This window comes from Canis lupus, chromosome 5 (assembly GCF_003254725.2).
Source record: "Canis lupus dingo isolate Sandy chromosome 5, ASM325472v2, whole genome shotgun sequence".
In the NCBI taxonomy this organism is placed as follows: Eukaryota; Metazoa; Chordata; class Mammalia; order Carnivora; family Canidae; genus Canis; species Canis lupus.
Window position 1 is genome coordinate 41318144 of NC_064247.1, and position 10076 is coordinate 41328219.

Genomic DNA, 10076 nt, shown 5'->3' on the forward strand with positions numbered 1-10076 from the left:
TCAGAGTGGGAGCCTGTTCCTTGAAAAACCAGGGCACTATTAAAGGGCTGGAGCTTTCAACCTCAACCCCCAATCTCCATGTAGGTGAGGAGGGCTAGAAACTGGGTTAATCACCAAGGCCAGTGATTTAATCAACTATGCCTACGTAATGAAACCTCCAGAAAAAATCATAAACAACCTATACTGGAGAGTTTCTGAGTTGGTGCTGGAAGGGTGACATACCCAGATTGGGCAGGGGAAAGTCCATGAAACCTCCCACCCTCTTCCCATGCACCTCTTCTATTCGGCTGCTCCTGAGTTACATCCTTTATCACAAACTAGTGATAGTAGGTAAAGAGCCTTCCTAAGTTCTGTGAATCATTCTATCAAATCATTGAACCCGAGGCAAGGGTGGTGGGAATTCCTGGTTTAAAGCCAGTTGGTCAGAAGTATGTGTGACAAGCTTGATGTCACTAAACATACAGTTAAAAATGGCGAAAATGGGGTGGGGCACCTGAGTGGCTCAGTTGGTTCAGCGTCTGCCTTCAGCTCAGGTCATGATCCTGGGATCCTGGGATCGAGCCCTGCATAGGGCTCCCTGCTCGGCAAGCTTCTCCCTCTGCCCCTCCCTCGGTTGGTGCTCCCTCTCTCTCAAATAAATAAATAAATAAAATCTTTTTTAAAACGGCAAATTTAAAAAAAAATAAAGGCAAATTTTGTGTTCTGCATATTTTACCACAAGAAAAAAAGCGTTTAGAAAATCTGGGTATGATTGCTTATGAATAGAAAGAAAGAAGAGTAGCCCTGCAGTGGGGCAATCAGACAGCATCTGTACTGAAGTCATCAACATCAATGTCACTGATGAGCGACAGACAGGCATCGTACATCTTCTAATGCGATGCCCCAGGAAGCACTCAGGATCACTCACGCAGGCATTCTGGCAGAGAAAGCCTAACCAGAATTTAATAATGAAGAAGCAGACAAACACAAAAACACAAATCAAGGAACCTTCTATTTAAAAAAAGAAGCAACGTCACACAAGTGAGGAAGTTGGGAAGGAGAGTGACTTCACAGTGGAGAAACCTCCCTCAACCAAGCCATCAAGGTCAATATCAACTGTAATAAGTCATCCTGAGGTCACAGACCCTTTGTATGATGTGATGAGAATGGTCTCACTTGGTCTCACCATGAGAAGATCATCAGACAAACCCAAGTTGAGGGAGTTTCTACAAAATCGCTGACCAGTATTCCTCAAAACTGTGAAGTCGCTGATGGGTTGGTTGCCTGGGTGTCTCCATGGGTTAAGTGGCTGACTCTTGGTTTTGGCTCAGGTCATGATCTCAAGGTCATGAGTTTGAGCCCCAACACAGGGGCTTAACCAACTGAGCCACTCGGGTGTCCCATAAGAGAATTTCTTTTTTTTTTCTTTTTTATTTATTTATTTATGATAGGCACACAGTGAGAGAGAGAGAGAGGCAGAGACATAGGCAGAGGGAGAAGCAGGTTCCATGCACCAGGAGCCCGATGTGGGATTCGATCCCGGGTCTCCAGGATCGCTCCCTGGGCCAAAGGCAGGCGCTAAACCACTGTGCCACCCAGGGATCCCCCCCATAAGAGAATTTCTTAAGGAAATATACTAATACTTAGGGATACAAGTCTTGATACATGGTGACCTTACACTCCAGTGATTCAGTAAAAATGTACAGTTGACCCTTGCACAACACAGGGGTTAAGGGTACCAACCTCCTGTGCAATTGAAAAAATATGTGTCACTTTCAATTCCTCCCAAATTTAACCACTAATAGCCGACCATTGACAGGAAGCCTTATTGATAACATAAACAGTCGATTAACACATATTTTGTATATAGTATGTATTGTATTCTTATAATAAGGTAAGCTAGAGAAAAGGGAATGTTATTAAGAAAATCATAAGGAAGAGAAAATACATTTATAGTACTGTACTGCATTTATTTAAATATTTTCTACTTAAATATTTAATTAATTAATTTATTTGACAGAGAGAGAGAGAGAGAGAGAGTGCACAAGCAGGTAGAACAGTAGGCAGAGGGAGAGGGAGAAGCAGACTCCCACTGAGCAGGGAGTCTGACTTGGGGTTCCATCCCAGGACCCAGAGATCATGACCTGAGCCAAAGGCAGACACTTAACTGACTGAGCCACCCAGGTGCCTCTAAAAATTTTTTAGAACTACATAAGTGGACCCATGCTGTTCCAAGTCATATTGTTGGGCAGCCTGGGTGGCTCAGCGGTTTAGTGCCGACTTCAGCCCAGGGCCTGATCCTGGATCCCAGGATCGAGTCCCACGTTGGGCTCCCTGGATAGAGCCTGCTTCTCCCTCTGCCTATGTCTCTGCCTCTCTGTGTCTCTCATGAATAAATAAATAAAATTAAAAAAAAAAACCAAAGTCATATTGTCAAGGGTTAACTATATATAATTATCATATATTATAGGTATAAATTATACTATTAGAAGTAATATATTACATGTAATTACATATGTTTAGATTATAAAACTATATATAATTATAATACATGACATATGATCATATATAATATGTGACTACATATAAGAATATATTATTATATTCATACATATACCTATATATTAAAGCTACAATATATACTAATATATAGTAGCTATATTATATACTAAAGCTATTATATATAATTATATATAACATATCCTATTATATATTATAAGATATAATATAGTATAATGATTATTATATGTCATTCTGTTAACATATATACTATTATTTATTATAGCTATATTATTATTTATTAAGCTAATGGGGCAAAATATTAGCAATATGAGACCTATGGGTAAAGGAAAGGGCACACAAATATTCTATCATTCTGATTCTCAGAAATTTTCTGTAAATTTCAAATTATTTACAAACAAAATATTTTTATTATTTTTTGTTTGTTTTTGAGTAAACTCTACCCTCAACTTGGGGCTCGAGCTCACTATCCTGGGATCAAGAGTTACGCACTCTGCCACCTGAGCCAGCCAGGTGCCCCACAAATAAAATAGTTCTAAATTATCTGTGTACATGGATATAGTTGCAGGTATTTGTCCATCCTCACTCATACAGTATGCGCTGAGTATGCCAGCCCCTGTGTCAGGTGCTAAGGATTCCACTGAACGGTCCCAGTTCCTGCCTTGGAGGACCATCACACCTCAGCAGATGTTAACACCACATGACATACCTAAGTGTCTTGGTGGCATTATGGTACATATGTGGCTGTTAGCTTGATTTTCTTCCTGCTACATTTCTCCCACCCCATCCTTCCAAAGCAAGAAGTAGTCTTTATCTTCTGTGGCTCGTGGTTAGGGGCTGCTGAACTGAAAGGGCTTGAAAATAACATCTTTCAGCATCTATACATATTCTAATATAAGCCATATGAGGCGGTGTCAGTGTCAAGGTGAGTATAGAGAGGAGGAGCCAAAGTCTGCCCTAGACAGACGGAGTCCACTACCTATAAGAGAAAAACATACCATAGGAGAGTTTCTCTCTCACATTGGGGTAGCCACTCCAGGACAGGTTCTGGCTTTTGACCCTCCTCCTATCAAAAGGTAAAATCTGATTCCACAGCCTCTGAGTCTGGATTGGCCTAAGTGACACACTTCTAATGAACAGAAAGCAACGGAAGTGATGCTGTGTGAATTTCGAGGTAAGGTTGTAAAAGGTAGCTGGCCCTCTCTATGGGACACTCACTGTTAGAACCCTGCCACCATGCTGTGAGGGAGGCCAGGCCACACACAGGCGCCACATGCTTATGTTCTGGCTGAAAGCCCACACTGAGGCCATGGCTCAGCCAGCACCGAGCATCAGACAGGTGAGTGAAGAAGCCTGCAGCCCCAGCAAGAAACCTGCTAACTGAGCCCAGTCAACCACCAGAATTGAGAGATATAATACAAAATCAGTTATAGCTGTTGCTTTATGGCATTAAGTTTGGAGTGATTTGCTCTGCAGCAACAGGTGATCAGAACACACGTGTCTGCTAGAGTTCTTTGAAAGGATTAAGACCCAATTACCCACAGCAGTAATTTACTTGATCCATACTCTTTGTTGGCTATATTCTCTGCCCTACTGGTTACTGACGTTTCTTTCTCTCTCTCTTTTTTTTACAGATGCTTTTTTTTTTTTTTTTTTTTTTTGAGTGAGAGACAGCTCAATCAACCAGGAGGAGCAGAGGGGGAGGGAGAGAGAATCTCAAGCAGATTCCACATGCCCCCTTACTGATGTTCCTTAACATCATCTCCCAAATAAACTACTGTATCAAATTCCTAACTTGGGGTCGGCCTCTAGAGACCAGGGTATTACACTCAAGTCATAGTGATGGTTCAGAGCAAGAACTCCATGACCACACGGACCAGGTTCAGGGTATGGCTGTAACATTTACCAGCTCTTGACCTTGGCTAAGTTACTATGACCTTCCTTTCTTTAAAATTTGTATTTTTGTATATTTTTTTATTGGAGGTCAATTTGCCAACATATAGTATAACATCCAGTGCTCATCCTGTCAAGTGCCCCCCTCGGTGCCTGTCACCCAGTCACCCCATCCCCCCCGACCACCTCCCCTTCCACTACCCCTTGTACATTTCCTAGAGTTAGGAGTCTCTCATGTTCTGACTATGACCTTTCTATTTCAGTTTCCTCATCTGTAAACAGTGAATAAAAAAAGGCTTACCTCCTAAGGTTGTTAAAAGTTTAAATTATTTAATATAGTACAGTGCTTAAAACAGTTTCAGACACAAAATCAGCAGTATAAATATGTTCTTTAAAAAACAAAGGAGGGATGCCTGGGTGGCTCAGTGGTTGAGTGTCTGCCTTTGGCTCAGGTCGTGATCCCAGGGTCCTAGGATCGAATCCTGTATCGGGTTCCCCACAGGGAGCCTGCTTCTCCCTCTGGCTATGTCTCTGCCTCTCTCTGTGTCTCATGAATAAATAAATAAAATCTTTTTAAAAAGGCAAACTGTTTTAAATAATGAAGAAAGAGCTGCCTGAGTGGCTCAGTTGGTTAGAGGTATGACTCTTGGTCAAGATCTCAGAGTCATGTGATCCAGCCCCATGTTGGGCTTCACACTCAGTGTAGGGTCTGCTTGAGATTTTGTCTCTCCCTCTCTCTCTCCCCCTCCCCACTCTTGCACTCTCTCTCTAAAATAAATACAAAAAAATAAAATAAAATAAGTACAAGAATCTTTAATAATAATAATAATAAAGAAAATTTATTGGCTCAGGTAACTGGACAATTCCAGTCATCAAGAATGGACTGGTCAAGGCTTCCATTCTTTTGACATCATTCTTCCAACTCTATCCCCTCCATGGTTGGCTTCATCCTCAGGCTGGGTTCTTTCCTGGTAAGAAAAAGGAGAAGCAGAAGTTCCAGAACTTACATCTACCTAGAGGTAATGAAAAGAGAGAGAGAGAGAATTTCTGGTACCCCAACAATCTCTCAAAACTCTTGGGTTTATTCTGATTGAATCAATTTATCTCACGTGCTGTCCATAAACGGACCACTTGGAGCCCATCCCACAAGCTGGGGGCAGGGTCAGTCTCCAAACAACTTCCTGCCTCACAGTGTGGGCCGGAAGGCAATGACTTCCGTGTCAGAACTAGGGGACCACAGAGCTTTAAGCTTTAAGAGGTGAAACTCTGCTGCCTGGCATTTTGAAAACAAATCATTCTGCCGCAGAGAACAGATGAGACAAGGACCAGAGTGACCAGGAAGGGCGCTTAGGAGATTGTTGTTATTAAGAGAAATTATCCACAACTTGGAGAATGACTCTGTGAACTTTCTGTGTTTTGCAGAGGTTTGTCTAACCAGCCTGGCTGAGGACAGAAGATTTTCTGGGGGAAAGGAAACTTGACTTGCCAAAGGATAGGAGCCAATGGATTTTGCAATCCTGTAAAACTAAGATGAGGTGCTTTTATTTTCTGTCCAGTGTAAAGATGGCCCCAAGTGTTAGAGGATTGTTTCTCATTTTCGTCTTTTTTTTTTTAATTTAATTTATTTATCGGACAGGGAGAGAGAGAGAGCACAAGTAGGCAGAGCAGCAGGCAGAGGGAGAGGGAGAAGCAGGCTCCCCACTGAGCAGGGAGCCCAATATGGGACTTGATTCCAGGACTCAGAGATCATGACCTGAGCTGAAGGCAGATGCCTAACTGACTGAGCCACCCAGGCGCCCCTTGTTTTTGTTTTTTTGCTGGGTAAAACATTAACAAATTTTGTACTGAACACAGCACTCTCATCTTGCCCTTACTTTTCTTCCCCCACTGATTATATGTTCCAGAGCACGAAGAATGTAGTGTCCCCAAACTGAGAAGGCCCTTGGAGACTGAAAAAACAAAGCACCCAACTCCGTCTGGAATATGCAGTTTTATTTTGGAGTAACTCACTGACAGGGAGGATCTGGGGGATAAATATCCAAACAGCTGTGCAGCCAGTCTCAGCAAAAGTCCAGTTTTTAACTTACTGGTTTTACAGGAGAGGAGGATGTGTAGGGGAGTGTTCCCATATACAACTAATGTTCAGCAGATCTGTTGCCTCTGGAGGAGAGGCATGTTTGCCTCTGGAGGAGAAAACTGGATTGTGAGCCAACTGAAATCCAGAACAGGCTCCCTAAACATTCTGGTCTTGGAATGTAAGCATGGAGTTTATACTAGGAGGCCTGTAACACGGAGGCCAAAGGGGTTATTAAGCAAACAACAATGAGATGGTAGGTCAAACGTGGAGTCAGTATAGCCAGCATTCCTATATTAGAAAAATCCTGGGTTTTCTTTTGTTTTTCTTTAAGATTTTATTTACTTATTCATGAAAGACACAGAGAGAGAGAGGCAGAGACACAGGCAGAGGGAGAAGCAGGATCCCTGCGGGGAGCCTGATGTGGACCCGATCCTAGGATCTCAGAATCATGACCTGAGCTGAAGGCAGATGCTCAACCACCGAGCCACCCAGGCATCCCAAAATCCCAGTTTTTCTTATGTTCCCTGTAACCATACCAAGTGTTGGTGATGATGTGGAGCAATTAGAACTTTCATAAATTTGTAGGGGAATTTGAAATGGTACAAAAACACTCAAAACCAGTTTGTCAATTTCTTATCCCTTTGTGGTTTGAATTTGCATTTCTCAAATGACGAATGGTGTTGAGCATTTTCTTATGTGTTTATTGGCCGTTGATATATCTTCTTTGGAGAAATGTCTATTCAGATCTTTTGGCCGTTCTCTAATTGGGTTGTTTTTTGTTGTTGATTTGTGAAAGACTTTTATGTCTTCCAGGTACGAGTCTTTGGAAAATATAGGTATTGTAAATATTTTCTCACATTCTCCCATTTATCGTTTAATTTTCCCAAATAGATCTTTCAAAAAGTAGATATTTTAAATTTTGGTAAAGTCTAAGTTACACTTTTTTCTTTTGTAGTTCACACTGCTTGTGTACTAAGAAATCTTTGCCATTCCAGACTGAAAGTTTTCTTCTACGCATTTTTCCTAGGTACTGTTACAGTTTTAGCCTTTATGTCTAGGTCTCTTATCTATTTAAAGCAAATGTTTTTATATGGTGTGAGATAAAGGTCAAGGTTTATTTTTGCCCATGAGTATATTCAGCACCATTTCTTGAAAAGAATATCCTTTCCCCATTGGATTACACTGACCCTTATGTTGAAAATTAATTGATCATATCTGTGTGGTTCTGTTTCTGGACTTCCTTCCTACTTATACATCTATTCTAATAAAAATACCACACTGACTTGGTTTCTTTACCTCCATTGTAGGTCTTGAAATCAGGTAATGTAACTTTGTTACTTTTCAAAGTTGATTTGGCTTTTGCATTTCTGTATAAATTTTAAAAATCAGCTTATAATTTCTACAAAAATAAGAAAAGCCTGCTGGGATTTTTATTTGATTGCATTAAATCCACATATCAATTTAAGAAGAACTGCTGTCATATAATACTGAACCTTCCAGTCCATGAGCATGGTACACTGGTGTGTCTTCATTTATTTAAGTCTTTTTTTTTTTTTTTTTTTTTTTACTTTTCCAACAATGTCTTTGAGTTTTCACTGTACATTCAATAAACATATCTTGTTAAATTTACCCCTAAGTATTTCATGTTTTTGGACACTGTTTTAAATGATATTAGTTTTATATAAGTGGTGAGAGTATGACCCCTGCCTTTCTCCCTATCTTAGGGGAGAGCATTCAGTCTTTTACCCTTAAATGCTATGTTACCTATATGTTACATATAGATTTTTCATAGATGTCCTTTCTCAGGCTAAGGAAGTTTCCTCATTTATAGCAGTATGCTAAAAATTTTTTTAAAAATCATAAATGGGTGAATTTTTAAACTTTTTGGTTTGAAATAATTTTAGCCTTATAAACAATTATAAAATTATTACAGAGTTCTGGGGCCCCTGGGTAGCACAGTTGGTTGTATGTCAGGCTCTTGGTTTCAGCTGAGGTTGTGATCTCAGGGTCAAGAGACTGAGCCCTGTGTCAGGCTCTGTGCTCAGTGCAGAGTCTGCTTAAGGCTCTCTCTCCCTCTCATTCTGCCCCTTTCCACTCTCTCAAGTAAACAAATAAATCTTTTTAAAAATTACAGAATTCTTTTAGGTTGATGAATATGAATATGTTCTGAAACTCTAGTTAGTGATGACTTTATAACATAGTAAATGTACTAAATGCCGTTGAATTTTATGTTTAAAAATGGTTAAAATGGTTGATGTGTTATGTTCTGTGTATTTCACTACAATAAAAAAATTAGTACAGTGTTTCTCTATAGTATTCTCCCAGCTTCCATGGTGATAACAAGTTGCAGTTCCCACAGTGCAATGATTAAAACTAGGAAATTAATATTGGTACATTACTATTAATTAAACTGCATGCTTTATTTGGACTTCACAAGTGTTTGCTCTAAGATTTATTTTTGTCTGTTTCAGTTTCCAATCCAGGATCTTGTGTTCCATTTAGATGTCATACCTCCCTTGTCTACTCCAGTCTATGACAGTTCCTCATTTCTTTCCTTGTCTTTCACAATCTTGACAATTTAAAGGAGTTCTAGCTTGATATTTTGTAGAATGCTCCTTAGTTTGGATTTGTCTAGTGTTTTCTCCTGATACAATCAAGGCTATACATTTCAAGGAAGAAAAACTGAGAGGTAATATGCCTTTCACAGTGTCTGATATGAAATCAACATATCTTATTATTGGTGATAGTGACCTTGATCACATCGTTAACGTCATGTCTGCCAGGTGTCTCCACTGGAAAGGTATTATTTTTCCCAGATAACTAATAAATTACATAGTCTGAGACTGCAAATACCCTGTTTCTCTTTAAAGTGCCAACCTTTTGTGTTAGCATTCACTGGTGGATCTGACCTGAAGCAAGATTTTCTAGTGATGATTTTCTATTTCCTTTATTCCTCCTAAATGTATTCATTGGAATTCTTCTGAAAGGAAAAGTCTCTTCTTCGTTTATGATCTATTGAATTATTTAGTTACATCAGGATGGACTCACACTTGTATTTGTTTTATTCTTTAGGTTATAATCTAATACTATTCTAATATATTTTGTTCCTCAAATTGTTCCAATTTTGGTAATTGGAAACTATTTCAGTATGCCTTCTGTTCTTTTGACTGCCCCCTCCATCATTTTGTAAGAAAAAAAAAAACTTTTTTTTTTTTTTTTTTTAGCACTTCCTTCCTTTTGGCACCACGATACTCCAAGATCCTTCTGTATTTTGCTTGTCTCAGCTCTGGAACGAACCACTTCTCCAAGATCCAAGAATCTAAGATCAGCACACTATATGTGCTCACTGCTACTGGAGTATCATTCTTCTCCATAGAAAGAGCTAAGAAATATATCTAGGTATACTACTCTCTGTGTATACATGTATTTATTTGTTTATTTATTTATTTATTTATTTATTTCTATGTGCATTTATTTCTTGAGCACCATAGGGTTCATTCTAACTTTCTCCCCTTTGCCTTGTTATAATTTCTCCTCCTCTCCAACAGTAAGGAATCTGGCTCTCACTACCTACAATAAGTTTTTTCCACCCTAGAGTACATATAAT

The 10076-nt window shown here is 39.6% G+C and overlaps 1 long non-coding RNA gene across 2 annotated transcripts; it reads left to right on the plus strand.

Moving 5' to 3' along the window:
• Positions 1–1163: 1163 nt before the first annotated feature.
• LOC112646435 (uncharacterized) lies at positions 1164–9876 on the plus strand. 2 transcript variants are annotated; one of them, XR_007410552.1, is made up of 5 exons: positions 1164–1254; positions 5244–5411; positions 5815–5927; positions 7425–7496; positions 9694–9876. It is a non-coding gene; the product is annotated as an uncharacterized LOC112646435 (long non-coding RNA). The 2 variants fall into 2 exon arrangements; XR_003127644.2 differs by lacking the exon at positions 7425–7496.
• The last annotated feature ends 200 nt before the right edge of the window (positions 9877–10076 follow it).